The 16,299-nt window shown below is 48.9% G+C and overlaps 1 protein-coding gene across 1 annotated transcript in view; it reads right to left on the reverse strand.

Annotated features, from left to right (window-relative positions):
* Tspan18 (tetraspanin 18) overlaps positions 1-16,299 on the reverse strand; it is a 128,444-nt gene that overhangs the window by 94,256 nt on the left and 17,889 nt on the right. The window contains exon 2 of the mRNA XM_021194708.2: positions 11,507-11,587. The gene's annotated coding sequence lies outside the window, so the exon portion shown is untranslated. The remainder of the gene's footprint in view (positions 1-11,506; positions 11,588-16,299) is intronic.

Genomic DNA, 16,299 nt, shown 5'->3' on the forward strand with positions numbered 1-16,299 from the left:
AGGAAGGAAGGAAGGAAGGAAGGAAGGAAGGAAGGAAGGCAGGCAGCAGGCAGGCAGGCAAAAATGACAAGTGGGTGGATACACAGAATCCCAGGACAGGTGTACTCCTGATGGACCATCGAGGGTGTGCTTTATCTCCTTAAATATACAAAAGTTCTGGTTCCTAGCACACTCCCAACACCATCTTAGCATAGAATCCTGTGCAAGGATAGGCCTGCCTCACAAAGAGGAAACTGAGGGTCAGGTGCTAATGGCTCCCTGGTTTCAAGCACCAGGGCTTCTCTTGGTGACACCACCATGGCCACTGTTGTTGGCTTTAGACCCGGCTCTTTCATCAGCCAGATGTGACCGGTAAGTCAAACACTGGTGGACCCAAATTTCCCCATCCACACTATAGTCTGAAAAGCTTCTCTGAGCTGGTGGTGCAGGGTATGGAGGGAGACAGAGTGCGGTCACACAGAGCGCATCACCCATGCCTGCGGGCTCCTCCAGTCAGGCCTGGGCTACTCCGTGAAGACTGACCTTTCCCGTGGTGCTCCCACCACCACCAGAGGATTCTCTGCCAGAACAGAGATTCGATTATGGTCATTACGGTGCACTTAGGAAAACCAAGGAGCAGGCTAATACATTTTCAGAAGATTGGCAACAACAGAGGAGGAAGCAGAACAGGTGTCCTACTTAACCCTCAGTTAAACAGAAAATCCACTTAGCCACAAGGCAGCACCCTTTCCTCCCAGCCTCCTCTACGGTTTTGCTTTTTAGTGGTCTGACACTTAGCTTAAATCTTTAACACCCAAAAGCTGTCATAGAATTAAAACGAAATCACCAATGGATAGAAGTCACCAACCTCTAGGAGAGCAGTGGCTCTCAACCTTCCTAATGCTGTGACCCTTTGATACAGTTCCTCGGTTGTGGCGACCCCCAACCATAAAATTATCTCATTCTTACCTCATAACTGTAATTTTGCTACTGTTGTCTATTGTAATGTAAATGTCTGATATGTAGGAGATCCAATATGCTATCCCCAAAGGAGCCGTGACCCACAGGCTGAGAGCTGCTGCTCTAGGCATTTGTAGTCCAGGACACAACTCACTCCAACCAGCATGGCAGGAGGAAAGCCATTCTTGCTTCTGCCTCCACTGAAGATGGGAGGCAGCAGCCCAGAGTCCTAAGAGGGGGTTAACTGACACCACTATGTCACAAACCAAATACCACAGTCACTGGAGGCTACCAAAAGGAGGCTGAAGATAGAATGTGCTTAGAGGAGACCCTCAGAGACCCAGTGACCCCCAAGTGTGCTAAACGTCAGTGGACTTGTGGATAGTCCCCCCCCCATGAAATGGGAAAGAATCTATCAGACACAGGGTTTCTATATTAACTACAACTTAACTGATTACATATCGTTGCCTCTTGAAACTCAAGTGTGTAAGGGGTACAGAAAGTTCCCTAAAAGGGGGCCACCGGAAAGGCAGCCTCCCCCAGCAGGGGCCTGCAGTGGGACTATGTTGAGAAAAAGTCCTCCATACAGCCCCAGGACCCCTAAGATGTCACCCACACGTCCTTCTCAGTGCCCTTCCAAAGGGAGATGGAATGACCCTGCATACTTCAGACGTGGGACCTGGTTCTCCTGGGAGGTGGAAGCACTTTAAGAGTTTGCCTTCTGTTGCTGTGATGAAGGGACCATGACCAAAAAACAACTGGGGGATGAAAGGTGTATTTCATCTTACATGGCCCGATCACAGTCTATCACTGAGGGAAGCCGAGGTAGGAATGCAGGCAGGGACCACGGGGGAATCCCGGCTTTCTCCTTGTTATGGCTTGCTTAGCTTGCTTTCTGATACAACTCAAGATCATCTCCTCGCGCCCCAGTCCCAGCCCCAGCGATGGCACTATGCTTTGTGAGCTTAGCCTTCCCACATTAATCATTAATTGTAAAAATGTCTTAAACTATGATGGAACTGTTTTTCTCAGTTTTCTTCTCAGATAACTCTAGCTTGTGACAAGTTGACAGACAGACAAACAAACAAACAAAAATCCAACTAACCAGAACAGGAGCTTAGCAGGAAGTCTGCAGGTCAATGACTGTGTGTCCTTGAAGGGGCTTGGAAGAATCCTGTCTCTCTTTCCTTTCCCTCACCTCCTGTGGGGTGAACAGTTTTTCTTGGCCACATATTCTCACCAGGATGCGCCATCAAAGCCCAAGGCGACGGGGCCAACCATGTATGACTGAAGCATCCCAGACTATGATCCCCAATAAACCTTATCTGCTTATAAGCTCATCTCAGGCATTTGTTACAGTGGAAAAACCTCACTGATACACTATCTCAAAGATACTCAAAGGATAGAGTTACCAGATAAAACACAGAATATTGGGCTATGTATAAATTTCAGATAAACAACACATCTTCCCATTGATGTCATAAACAACAAATACTGTCCAGGACTGACTATTCTAGAAATATACTTCTTGGGCTTAGTCTGTTGATGCTTGCCATGTGAACTAGTTAGGCTACTACTGCCATGATGGAACATCATGACCAAAAGCAACTTGGGGAGGAAAGGGTTTATTTGGTTTCATTTCCACATCGCAGAAACTCCAGCAGGGCAAGAACCTGGAGGCAGGAGCTGATGCAGAGGTCATAGAGGAGCGCTGCTTTCTGGCTTGTTCCTCCTGGCTTGCTCAGCCTGCTTTCTTATAGAAACTAGGACCATCAGGTCAGAGGTGGCCCCACCACAATGGCGCCAACAGGCTTGCCTACTATCGGATCTTATAGATATATTGTCTCAATGGAGGCTCTCTTCTCTCCAGTGACTAGCTATGTTAAGTCGATGTAAAACTAGCCCGTGTATCATACAAGGAGGGCCTACATTTCATCCCCACACTCTGTAAAAAGCCAACCATGGCAGATATTGCCATCCCAGCACTAGGGGCATGGAAGCGGGAAAATACCCCACATTCTAGGGAGAGAGTCTGCCTCAAAAGCCAAACTTGTGGTCCTAAGGAGGAATAACACCTGGAGGTGTCCTCTGGCCTCCACGCACACAGGCAGATGTGTGTCCACATGCTTGAACATGCACATGATCACACACGTACAAAGGTCTTCCCTGCCTGTATGGAGTTCACGTTTAATTTTGCTCATGAGATCTGGAGAGGCTCTCAAGAGGCAATCAGACAATGGTGGCTTCTGGAAGTGAGTGGCTCTGTGGGCAGCAGAGGCCCCTGCCCTCTGCTGGGATGCAGCCACACACACTGTCCTGCAGTGCGAGACAGGAGTAAAGAAAAGCAGGAAGCTAACAGAGGAGGCCTTTTTGCCAGGATTCCACGGAAGCCGCGCCTGGGCAGGCGTGAACAAAGGCAGGGACGGAAGGGGCCTCATCCTGAGGGGCGAGCAACAGCTTCGATGCATGTTCCAAGCTCCCAACTGCTGTTTTTCTGCCTGAACAATAACAGACGCGCTCACGCAACCCTTGTTATCTTTGGAGAACACTCTGGTGGTCTAACCTATAGCAAGCACTTTCAGGCCGGAGATTGGGGTTTGGAATGTCTTCACCAAGAGATGCTAGGAATGTCTGTGAGGGGAGGGGGGGAAGGAGAATGAACAACATAGGCCGCTTGGGCACAAATGCCAGGGCTGCCTGACCCCATGTGCTAAGACTTCCTAAAGGCCACAGGGACCTCTCTAAAGGAAGTGGCCAGTGCCGCTCTGGCTCTCCTCACTGCCTCCAGGAGGCTTCAAGGCCTGGGATGGATGCTACTGGGACACTGGGAAATCCCAATCCCAGCCTTTGGCTGGTACCCCTCTCTGTCATCGAGTCCTCTGCTTTTCTCAAGAGTCACTGTTCAGACTGACACTACAGGATGCAGACCAAACCAGAGGGCTCGGACAGCAAGACAGCAGACAGGCCTGGTACCTCCTGCTCTAGCCTCAGGGTCTCCTGCCAAACATGCTTGCCTTGTGGCTCCACCGTTCCTAAGAAGTCTTCTCTTTGAAGTTGATCTTAGCTCCTGAGAGACCTTTCCTACCAAAAAGACTGTCTGGGGAGTCTTGGCAGAGATACAAAACAAAACCCCTGGATCTTTATCTCTCAGTGTTTATGCAATTTTTAATTAAAACAGCTGCCTCCACACCGAGCTGTACTGAAAGGGAAAGGGGTGGAGAGAGAGGGAGGGGGGAATGGGAAAGGATGGGGTCTCCCTGAGCTAACCAAGTTGGACTGACTTCCCAGAGGTCACCACGATAAGCTGCCACTCTGAGGACCAAGCTTTGTGATCAGATCCTCAAACACCACGTCAGACACAAAGATGGTACCCGAGACTCTGTCCATAGGAAGCTACATCTGAACAGGTACCAGTTTAGGGCTCATCTCCAGGACAGGGCACCTGAAGTTCCAGAGTCATATGGCAGGATTCTGTCACAGGTCTCTTTTCTGTCCTCACCTAGTTCCATCCCATCCTCCTGGGAGTCATTTCCACGTTACTAGTGAGGGACAGGACAGTGGGCTATCCTTCCAGGGGACAAGTGACAGGCATAAGACTTGCATGTATGGAATTTTAAAACAAACCCCAAACCAGGGGATAGAGAAATGGCTTAGCCATCAAGAGCTACTTACTGGTCTTGGAGAGGATCTGGGTTCAATTCCCAGCACTTACATTATGCTTCAAAACTGTTGGTAACTTCATTTCCAGAGGCTCCAATGCCTCCTCTAACCTCCACAGGCCTCTGCACACACACACACACACACACACACACACACACACACACACACCCTACACACACATATGCACGACAAATTAAAAAACAAACCCAAACTTTGAATCAACTAAGAGCAAACAGTTCTGAGCAGGGTCAGGAATGAACACTGCCTTGAGGATGACCTTGTGGAGAGCCAGGGTCTGTGTGACTGCTGTAATCTCACAGGGTCTGAGTGACAGCTACAACCTCACAGGGTCTGAGTGATGGTTGCAAACTTCTAGGACCTAAGCAATTGTTGTAATCTCTAGCAGGTTTTAATAGTATGTATGGACATATCCAAAGAATATGTCTGTATAGCTTATCCTGTCTGCCTACCTTTCTTTCTCTCCTTGAAGGTCTTAGGAGCCAGTGAGATGGCTCAACTTGTAAGAAGCTTACAATTCAAGCCTGATGACTTGAGTTCAATCCGTGGCACCCAGAGTAGAAGTTGAGACTCAGTTCTAGAAAGTTGTCTTCTGATCCCTTCCCCACAAGCCCTGGCACACTCACGTACACATGCCTCGTGTATTCATAGTGCATATGTGCACATACATATGCATGTATGTAGTAGAGCATGATAGCACACACTTTTTATTCCAGCACTTGGGAGGCCGAGGCAGGGCTCCCCAGTCTCTACTCAGAAGGGGGCAGGGAGCTGCTCTTTTTAAATTATATAGCCTTGAGTACCTTGTAGTAACATAAAATGCGCTAAGACTCTAAGTGAGAAAAGACTGTGTGACTTCATGACCTGGGACACTGGCTGTCCTTCTTCCTTTCTCTCCCGCCCTCAGACGGAAACTCACGCCATTGGTTCTGCTGGACCTCCAACTTTCCAAGTGTTGGCCTCGGTTCTCTTCAGCCTCCATCTTTGCAGAAGCCCACATCTTATCACACACACACACACACACACACACACACACACACACACACACAGGCACACACATACACACTCTGTTGATTCTTGTTTCTATTCTTGTGGGAAGCCCTGCCTAACACACTGAGATATAGTTCTACTGAACCAACTGCTTTCTCACATATCAATAAGCATATGAAATTTGAAATTAAACAACAGAGCTGGAGAGATGGCTCAGCAGTTGAGGACACACATTGCTCCTGTGGAAGATGTGCGTTTGGTTCCCAGTACCCATGTGAGGCAGCTCACAATTGCCTCACGTTCCATCTCCAGAAGACCCAGTGACTTTGGCCTCCACGGGCACTCTCACGGGCGTGCACATAACCTTGACACACTCATGTACTTAAAAATAAAGTAAAAAAAAATTTAAGAGCAGACTACCATTTCTACTAAGACCCAAACAAAAGGAATACTTCAGGTTTGTACTAGACCAATTTGGAAAAACACAAAACTCGGATGAAAAGAATCAAAGGAAAACCAAAGATAGACTGTCTATGTTCATGGGTGGGAGGACTCACTATTGCCCACTCATCAGGATGCCCAACCAGAGCTCCAGAGTCAGTAGCATCTGCTCAAAATCTCTCCAGACATCTGTGGATAATAACAAACCGATTCTAAGGTTTACATAGGCAGGCAGAACCAAAAACCAATTCACCAGGACAACCAATCCAGAGTGAAAGAACAGAGACTGGGAGACATGCTGCACTGCTAGAGCAATCATGACCATGGGGGACTGGCAGACTTGTTACAGAACAGACCTGAGTGCAGACATAGACCACATAAATCCTATCCGTTGGTCTGGGACAGAGAAGCAAAGATGACATGATAAAGAAGAGCCTATCCAACAATTAGTGTTGAGGAAACTAGACACTGCACATAAGTCATTGTCACCACGGTTACCATCATTTCCACTATGATCATCATTATCATCACCATCATCACCATCACTACCATCATCATAACCACCACCAGCACCATGATTATTATATCATAACCACCGCCATCATTGCTACCATTACTATCACCATAACCATCACTATCATCATCATCTAGACAAAGGCTTGTCATCATTTACAAAAATTATGGAACACAGACCTAAATGTAAAATGTGAAACTATACAATTCATAAAGGTCAACAAAAACAAAAACAAACAAAAGCAAAAAATCCCCTAGATAACCTTGCCCAGCACTGTGGTCACACCTGTACTTTCAGTGCTTAGGAAGCTGAGGCAGGGGAAATGCAAGGTGGAGGTCAGCCAGGGCTACATGGTGAGTGAGACTTTGTCTTAGAAAGGGAGGGAAGAAGGGAGGGATGTAGGGCAGAAACAAGGGATAGAGGCGAGCCCTTTAGTCACAAGAAGATGCAGATTCCATGGCAGACTTGGGACTCAGCAACCTACAGTGTCATGAGATATCCTGGAAAAGGCAGTGCTGTGGAGACAGGGAAACCCACATGGGTGCTGTGACGAGGGGGCAGGGAGGAGCAACCAGGTGGGGCTTCAACACCTCTAGGGAAGTGAGATTATCTTGTGGACACTTCCCATAGGAGACACGTGACATGTTTGTTCTCATTTATCAGAGAGCTGATGTGAGTGATCCCCCATATAAGCTTCAGACTGCAGCAGTGACATGCCAGTGGGTGTTCATTGACTATGGCAGTCTCAGTGAGGTACGTTCTCAGTGGGTGGTTGTGTCTGTGGTGATGGGGGACATATCAGAATGCTTCCCACCTTCCCTCCAATTGCTATGGATCTGAAAATTCTCTGGAAAGTAATATCCATTTAGAAAAAAAAAAAAAATGAAGGAAAGAAAGCTTGCACCATTGCACGAGGGGCCAGGCTTCTTCCTTTGTTTGCAGGATGTTTAAGATGATATTCGATTTTCACCAAGAAAAGAGGGTACAGAGCAGGCCAGAAGACATATAGTGAGGGCAGGTTCTACTGCTGCTTGCTGTGTGACCTTAGGCCTGTCACTACCCTTCTCTGATGCTGACAGGGCCCTTGATGATGCAGTTGTCATCCGACTCAGTCTGTTACTGAAGTCCTTCTCCAGCTGTGATTCACAGCTTGGATTTGCATCATTATTAAACAGTAACAGCTTCTCCGGGCAGTGTCTGCTCATCATTGCTGCGTGACACAGAGAATCAATTTGCTCGCTGGGGAAATGAAGACATTATTATCTCTCCAAAATGTCCTGGAATGGAGACCCCAGCGAGCAAGCAGGCCTCTCTTTCTGGCTCCATGACAACCAAGCCAGGGATCTGCAGGCTCCCAGGCAGAAGCTCCTCTGGCCACACCTCCTGTAGGAACCACAGTGTGTACGCCCCAACTCCCCCAGTGAATCTTTTCTGTGTAGACTTAAAACTGAACTTGAGGGGCTGGAGAGATAGCTTGGTGGTTAAGAACACCTGTTGGTTTCACAGAGGATGAGGGCTTAGTTTCTAGCACTCACTTGGTGGCTTACAGTCAGGGGACCTGATGCCCTCACCTGACCTCTATAGGTACCAGGCACATACATGCAAGAAAAAAAAAAAAACACTAATACACTCAAAGTAATACAAATCTAAAAATACATGAAACAAAACAACAACCCTGACCTTGGAAAAAGAAGGGGGCACAGATCTGAGCTGGAAATCTTAGAAGGGGGAAGAAACGGTCGGGGCTGTTGTGAGTTACAGGTACACACAGGACCTGCCTGAAGCTAGAAAGTTCTGGAGGATAGTGAGGTAAGTGAGGAAGAGGCCCCTCAGTACATGTATCTCAGGCACAGAGCCATGAGAAAGCTATAGAAGGTGTGAACTGGAAGATGGCTCATGGAGTTACGTTCTGGCTGGAGGTCTTGGGTCAGGCTGTGTGGAAACGGCAGCGAGACAATGATGTCGTCTTTGGGGAGCCTGAAGTTCTCCCCACCACATGGTGCCCTCATGCCTAGCGATGAACCACTGGCAAATGTGTCTACCACCACAGCAGATTCCTTTTGCACCTTGAAAACACACAGGGAAGAGGTTGGAATCCCACCAGGATATGAGAATCACTGTATCTCAATATCACATTCGGCACGGAGGACAGACGGCTGGCTTCTCTTCCTGGCTGGGGTCAGATGCTAGCTAGAGTCAAGCTGGCTCTGAGACTCAGGAGGGATGTGATGCAGGCTGAGTCTGATCAGAGGAGTGTGGATAAGAAGTCAAGGCAGTTCCTACCTTTACATCCCAGAGGGGAGGCAAGGTGGCTGGAGAACCCCAGCCAGCGGATGAGCAGGGCTGAGTGAGTGTGAGAAGAAAAATAGCCACACTTGTTCTCTGAAGCCCCAGGGAGCAGATTTGGTACAGGCAGGCAGAGCATACAGGGCTTTGCTTGGCCTAAGGACACATTCTGACCCATTAGAGCCAGTCCCCAGCAGTGGGAGCATAAATCCTTGAGGGTGAAGAACCCCAAGATAGAGACCCAATCTGTTCAGTCACCTTTTAGCTACTCCAACTCTGCATCCTGACCCACTGGAGCCCTCCCAACCCTATGTATGAGAAGGAATGAGACACACACACACACACACATACACATACACACGTGTGTGTGTGTATGTGTGTGTGTATGTATGTATGTATGTACGTGTGTGTGTATAATCTTCACGTAAAAGCTCTAATTGTACAGCTAAATCTGGCCTCCCTTGATCTTGCCTCAGTCCCCACGTGCTGGGATTATAGGTGCCTAACTGGGAACTTCCTTTGTCCTGTCCTGTGCACATTGTACAAAGCTAAGTAGAGAATCTGGGAAGGGTGTCGCCATGCATGAAAGGTGTGCCCTTTGCACGTTCAGCAAACAGTTCCAGGGTCAGGAGGCCTGTGCTGAGCTCACCCTGACCTCTTGGTAGACACGCACCCTGGGGCAGGTCACTGCTTCTCTGAAGCTTAAACAGCTCCACCCATAGGAAACTCATAAAGATGGCTTTTGGGTGTTGATACAATCAACAGTTATCAGCTGAAAGGGCCCAGGAAGGGTGACTGGGAAAGCTATGTCAGCTTGGAGTAGAAGCTAGGAAAGGCAGCCCATACCCTGATGGCCTCAAGCCCCAGGACTTCAGAGCTGAGCGCTCACTGATACAAGCCAGACCCCTCTCCTGGCCATTTTTAGACCAAGCACAGGAAAAGACATGTGTCTCCTGGGTAGCATCACTCTCCGGCGATAAACACCCGCGCTCACACCCGGAAGCCTGGGTATTTTTAGGAAGGTCCACTGAGAGGCTACAGGACCCCAAGAGGGCTGTCACTGCTGTAAGCAAGTAAGGCAGGTGACTCCCTCTGGCCATCACCTTCCCTCAGGACACTGGGTAAGAGTGCTGGGGTTACAGGGTGGTTGAGAGGCTGAGAGGGTAGACCAGGATGGCCCGGGAGTGTGCATCAAGGAGGCCCAAAGAGGTTCACGCTATTTGTATTCTTCACAGATGAGCTGTCGTTCATTTGCAGCTAGGTGCCGGCACCAGGTAGAGCCATGCAGCCCTGGCCTCTGCCTGTTAATCTGAGGCCATTTTATGTTGTTCCTGTGACTAGTATTTGTCTGTTTACGGGAGGGCCCAGGCTCAACCGTCAGGCTTCTGTGGGGAATCAAGGCTGAAGTTACTGCTGGAGGTTTCAGAGCTAGGAAACTGCAGGCTACAGATGTCCAAAAGACCACTGTCCACTTGAACCTCAGCCGATCCCAGCTTTTCCTCGCCACCCAGTCTTAGATCACAACCAGAATAGACCCACAGGCAGCCTGCTGCACAGTGCAAAAAGACAGCTGAGGAACTGAATCAGGAATGAGGAAGGCAGCCGAGTGTGGGCCAGCCACAGACAGCAGGGCAGCTAGACAGACAATGTTAAAGCAAATCTGTGTGCCTATACAACAACCCACCATACAGCAGCCACCTCTGGGACGGGGAACGCAACAGAGGGGCTTACACAAGGGACTGTATAGGATACTTCTAGACTATTCCTCATTGCAGTTCTCCCCAGACAATGTGGAGGATGTTACTTACTTTCCTTCTAGGTTTAGGGACAGAAGAAAAAAAAAAAAACAGAAAAAACAAGACCCCTGGATATTTTATTCAAAGTCCAGCGTTAAAGAACAAACTCAGGACAAAAGAACAAACCGCTTTCATGTTTTTTCAAGAACCAGAATTTCACACAGGCAACTTAGTTCATAGCCTTCGTTTAATCTTGACCATCAAGTCATGGAATGAGTAAAGGACCCAGAACTCTGGTGCTGTTCAGTCAGGGATCCAAACCCCGCCCTGGCACTCAGTGCTTTGTGACCCCGAGAAAGTCTCTTCACCTCTGAGACCAGGTTTCTCTTCTCTTTTAAAATGGAGGTAGAAATAATGCAGAGATCACACCCTGAGGTGGCTGCAGCTAGCCAGGAGACAGTAGGCCTGAACTCCTCAAACGGGAACCTTCCATGAGGCCACCCAGAATTTCTAGGGTCCCAGAGCCCCAGAGGTAGAAGTCAGTCTTACCACGCCCAGTATTATCACGGACAGGGGGACAGACACTAGTCCTGTGATGTTAAATGTTAACTGTCACCCTCACAGTCCTCAGACTGAGGTGGATGCTGTGGTGACCAGAAAGGGCTCCTAGGAACTGTGCCCTCCTCCCGAGAGCTAGTCCCCATTTCTGGACGGTCCCCCAGCTGCTTCTGCCACCCCTGAATAAACATCAGGAGCTGGAGACAGACATAAAGCTGCCCTCCCCTGCCCTCTACCCCTAGGGCAGGAGCCCAAAGACTCCCCCTCCCTCTGAAGGCTGGTCCTGGAGGGCAGGGGACAGATGAGAAGTTCGGTTATCTGACTGAACAAGCCAGGCCACTGTCACCATGTCAAGTAATCCTACCTCTTCCAGCTGTCCTTTTCCTTTCTGGGAAGGAACGGAGAGATTCTTTTGAAGTCTCCTGATGACGGCTTCCAGGCAACTCTAGAGGGAGAAGAGGGAAAACAAGGGTTAGTGGGGCATGACATGTGGCTTCCAAAGTTCTTCTGACAGACATGGCACACACTCTCACCCCAGGCTCCCCTTTCCATGGAATCTGTACCAGTACTCCCAGAGCAGGGCATGGAGCCCAAGCCCCCAGGAACACATCTTCCATCTTGTCCGTCTTCCCACACTAGCCCCGGACCACCGGGACTCATGCAACCAAGACAATGAGTTGTGAAGCCCAACACCAACATGTCTATCTTTGCTCTGAGCTGCAAAGGGCTTTCTGACAGCTGAAGAAGAAGGGGAGTCCACCATCACCTCATGAATGCAGGCTCTCTGGGCAGACCTATAATTTCAAGTACCATGCGCCAAGAGATGAGCAACCAGAAGAGAGGGCTCAGAGATGACATCTCAGCTCCATGGTGTGGCCCAGAAGTCCAGCCTCTCCTGTCCCTTTGAGGATGAGGAGTTACAGAGGAAGGGTAAAATTCACCACATCCTAGGGACATATTGGCTAGCCAAGGCTTAGGCTAGTCCTAGGAACTGGTTTGTCATAGCATAGAGGAGTAACTTAAGCGAGGCTTACAGCTACCATGGCAAATAGGCAGAAGCAAGGTCGCAGTTGTGATCATCTGACCACAAAAACTGAGCCAAATTGAACAGTGGAGGAACTGTCATGTCATGCAGCCTCAGACAGGAACCAGGGCACCACCACAAGAAAGCCTGCCTGTTCAGGGTTGGAGACCCTAAGCACAGCGGAGGTAAGCAAACTTTGCAAAGTCTAAAGAGAAAGTTTTGGCAAGGAACTTAGACCCGGGAGCCCAGACTGACACGGGTACAGCTTGCACATGAGGGAGTTCCCAGTAGGACATGGGCGAGTTTAAGGTCCCCTATATGAGAGAGATTCTCAGTACATTAACCAATGGGGAGCAGTACCACTTAGGGCAAGGCTTGGCCTTACCTGGCTATCTCTGCAGCACCATCAGGTAGTGTGAGCCCTGGGAACCTCATGCATAATGGGCCAGAAGACAGCTTCAGTTGAAGAAATCCAAGCACACACGCAATATACATGAGCCCATATACATACCATATATACATATGTGCACACCTGGACATGTTTGTTTTTGTATTTTGGAGACAGAATCTCACCTAACCTCATGAAGACTTTCAACTCACTGTGTAGCTAAGGCTGACCATGAACTCCTGATCCTTCTGCCTCCTATTCCCCAGTGCTCTGAACCACCATTCCTGGGTATATTTTTCATTTTAGACACAGAAGTGACCATCCTTATCCACCCTAAATACTCGATAGAACTTTGATACAGCGGTAGACTGCGACCCACATCTACGACCATCTGACTCTGTGGCACACACCTCCACGATACACAGACCACACACGGAGTTTTGACACACAGAATGGACCCCTCATGAGACTGAGGCACTGTACCCCTTTGAAGGTAAGAACGGCTATACTCCTGGCTTTAACACATCCCATGGTGCTTGTGGGGCAAACCTCTTTACCATCTGCGTATCAGATACCAAGGCCTGGTCGATTTCAAGACAGAAGAACCTTTCTACCACCATGCCTTCATGTCCACTTCAGCATGTCTTTAATCAGGGAGAGACACAGCAAGTACAATCAGAAGGTGCCTCTTGTCTTAGTTATAAACTTGAAGCAAGGTTTCTGCTTTGGGGATGTCTGTCTTGGTCCCCTCCCAGGAGCTGAGACACTGAGTCCCAAGACAAAGGGAGGAGTCTGATGGCTGGTGAAGACAGATAGATGTCCAGAGTTGTACTGCCCGGGGCACCTCTGAGGATCGGGAGCTGCATTTACTGGCTCAGAACTGATAATGAGTTTTTATGAGCTCAAGGGAACACTCAGAACACGTATTAATGTCAAGCATGCCCGTCAGCTACGCAGCTTGGGTGAATGTCACACATTAACGAAATTAAAGGCTCCAGCCAGAAGCAGCTGCAGGCTTCGTGTCAGGAGGTTGAACAGGGCCCAGCTCTGACAAAATCACTTTCCATGTCGGCTGTTCCCACTGGAGCATCTGTAGGGCAGACAGATCCCTCCTTCCTGCAGCCTAAAGGACTGACATAGGCAGGACAGACAAACCTCCCTCCAAGCCCTTTTCCCAGGGAGGTCACTCTGCTGGGATTTCCTTCCCACTCCTTCTGCCTCTGGGGAGAGGGTTGTCCCCCATGTCCCAGCCAGAGCACCCGTGGGAGACAAGAAAAGCATCTGAGGAGAAAATGGCAGCCAGACGAAGTGGGCAGTGACCCTTGACCTGATGAGAGGAAAGGCCAGGGGCAGAGCAGAAGGGGCTCAACTGCCAGCCGACTGCCACTCTTGTAGGCCAGATTTATCTCAGACAAAGCTCTCCCTAACGTCTGAGGTAGCCTTGAATGAAAGCAGAAATCTAGCTCAGAAAGTGGCCTTGATCACAAGAGATCTACCTACACAGAGCCTCAAAACCTCGTCTGAGGGACAGCCAAGTTTGGTAACTAGGGGGCTGATGGGTGACTCCCTGAGAAAGGCAAAGATGGAGGCAGTGGGGAGCCCGACACCAAGTTCCAAGATCACAATCACTGAGTTTTAATTACACCTAATAGCACCAGTTAATTTAATTAATTATGACCTCACTTTTTATGGGATTCAGCCTGGTTTCTGAGATAGTAAAAATTAATTTTTGGGGAAAAAAAGTGATATCTTAAAATCTCTTCACAGTAAAAGCCCGGGCTGGAGGGACTTAAGAGCATCTCTCTCCAGAATCCCTATCTTTTGATTTAAATACAGCAGGTTGGGGGTGGAGAGATGGCTTGGCAGCTAGGAGCACTGGCTGCTCTTGTACCCACTACAGCTCATAAGCATCTATAACACTGACTGAGAGGAGAGGACCTGATGGTCTCTTCTGGCCTCCATGGGCAATAGGTGTGCATGTGAAGTGTAGCCATCCATGCAGATAAGACACCCATACACACACATATTAGATAAGTACATAAACACAGCAGGCTCACACAAACATCATGTACCCCCTGGATAATGCCCTCTGCCTTTACAATGTTGACTGTCGAGTCCTCATAGCCCTGACAAAACCAACATGCCATACGTTGCTGTGTGGTCCTCCGGGTACGCTTCCTCTTCCAGCCCCTTCTAAATCCCCCATCCTCGCGGCTTCTACCCATGTCCACCAAGGCTCGAGTTCATGATTGCCTGTCCACTGGCTGCAGAGGGGATTGAGGCTTGACTGCCAGTTTCCAGCCTCTGTTCCCACCAGCCTGCCATCTCTGATGTCAGAGCCCCTAAGCGTACAGCAAGCACAGTGCCTGTCTTGCTGCTGATGGTTTCCTGGCCTCCCTCTGCTGATACGGAGATCTTTTACCACCTGATCTTCCACTGTCTCCCAGGCCCATCTTCGGGTCCTTATGGTAGGAACACACACTCCTGTCCGACGGAACTCACCTGAGCGACCCTGCCAGCCTGCGTGGCTTTATGTAACTAATGTTACCTCCTCCCGGAATTCCCTTTTTCCTTTTCCAGCTCAGAGCTTTACTCCTCCCAACACTTGCCAAACTCCTAACCACCTTCAAAACCTTCCTTCAATTACCTTTTCTGATGAGTGTTCCCAGTATCATGGCAGACATGATAAAACATGGTTCTCTTATGTTACCCTAATAAAGTGTGTCTGGGTGTAGGGGTAAGAGGATATATATCGTTTGGGTTTTGTGATTTCTTTCCCACCGAACTGACTATAGTCAAAATAAGGACAGAATCCTAACATTCTTTGCCCTTTTGTGAACCTCAGGTCCAGGCTCAGTAAATAATTGCTGGCTGGTTGGATGGATGGCTGCTAGGGGAGGAGGATGTTAGGGAAGTGGAGAATGATTTGAGAAGATGTGTATGGCTGAAAGGAGTAGTCAAGTTAGAGTTGGTTGCAGAAATGGAGAGACAGAGGGTAGGTAGATGTGTGGGTGGGTGGATAGGTAGACGGTTGCAGGGTGTAAATGAATGATTATGGATGGATGTGTAAATGGATAAATGCATGGTGGGTGAATGTGGGGGAGTGGGGGTGGGTATGGAGGCTTAAAGATATGGGGTAAGTGGGTAGGCACAAAGACAGTTGGATAAATGTATGGGTGGGAGGGTAGGTGAGTGGTTGGATGGGTGGGTGGGTGGATGGGTAGGTGAATGGATGGATGATATGTGGGTGGGAGGGTATGTGAATGGTTGGATGGGCGGGTGGGTAGATGATACAAGGACAGGTGGAGGACAAACGGATTTCTAAGATCATCAGTTAGGAGTGAGAGAAAGAGGACCCGAGTCTGGTCCCCAGCATCCATGAGCTCTATGGAGGCTCAGACTGGACCACTGGGTTAGCTGGCTGGACGGTCTAGCCAAATCAGCAAGCTCTATGTTCAACGAGAGCCTCTGTCTCAAAAAGTAAAGTCACTCAGTGACGACTTCTGGCTTTCGGTACACACACACACACACACACACACACACACACACACACACACACACACAGGCACGCATGCATACGCGGGAGCTCGAGATGGTGAATGTGTGATGCGAATTTATTTATCATAATAAAACAACTGGGAGCAACCAAAATGAGTGTTTCCTAGTTATGCTCCTAGGAGCCCACCCCTCTTTTTCTGAGGTTTCTGCCCAGAGAACAGATATGTCTCCTCCCCATTCACAAGCC

This window comes from Mus pahari, chromosome 3 (assembly GCF_900095145.1).
Source record: "Mus pahari chromosome 3, PAHARI_EIJ_v1.1, whole genome shotgun sequence".
Taxonomy (NCBI): Eukaryota; Metazoa; Chordata; class Mammalia; order Rodentia; family Muridae; genus Mus; species Mus pahari.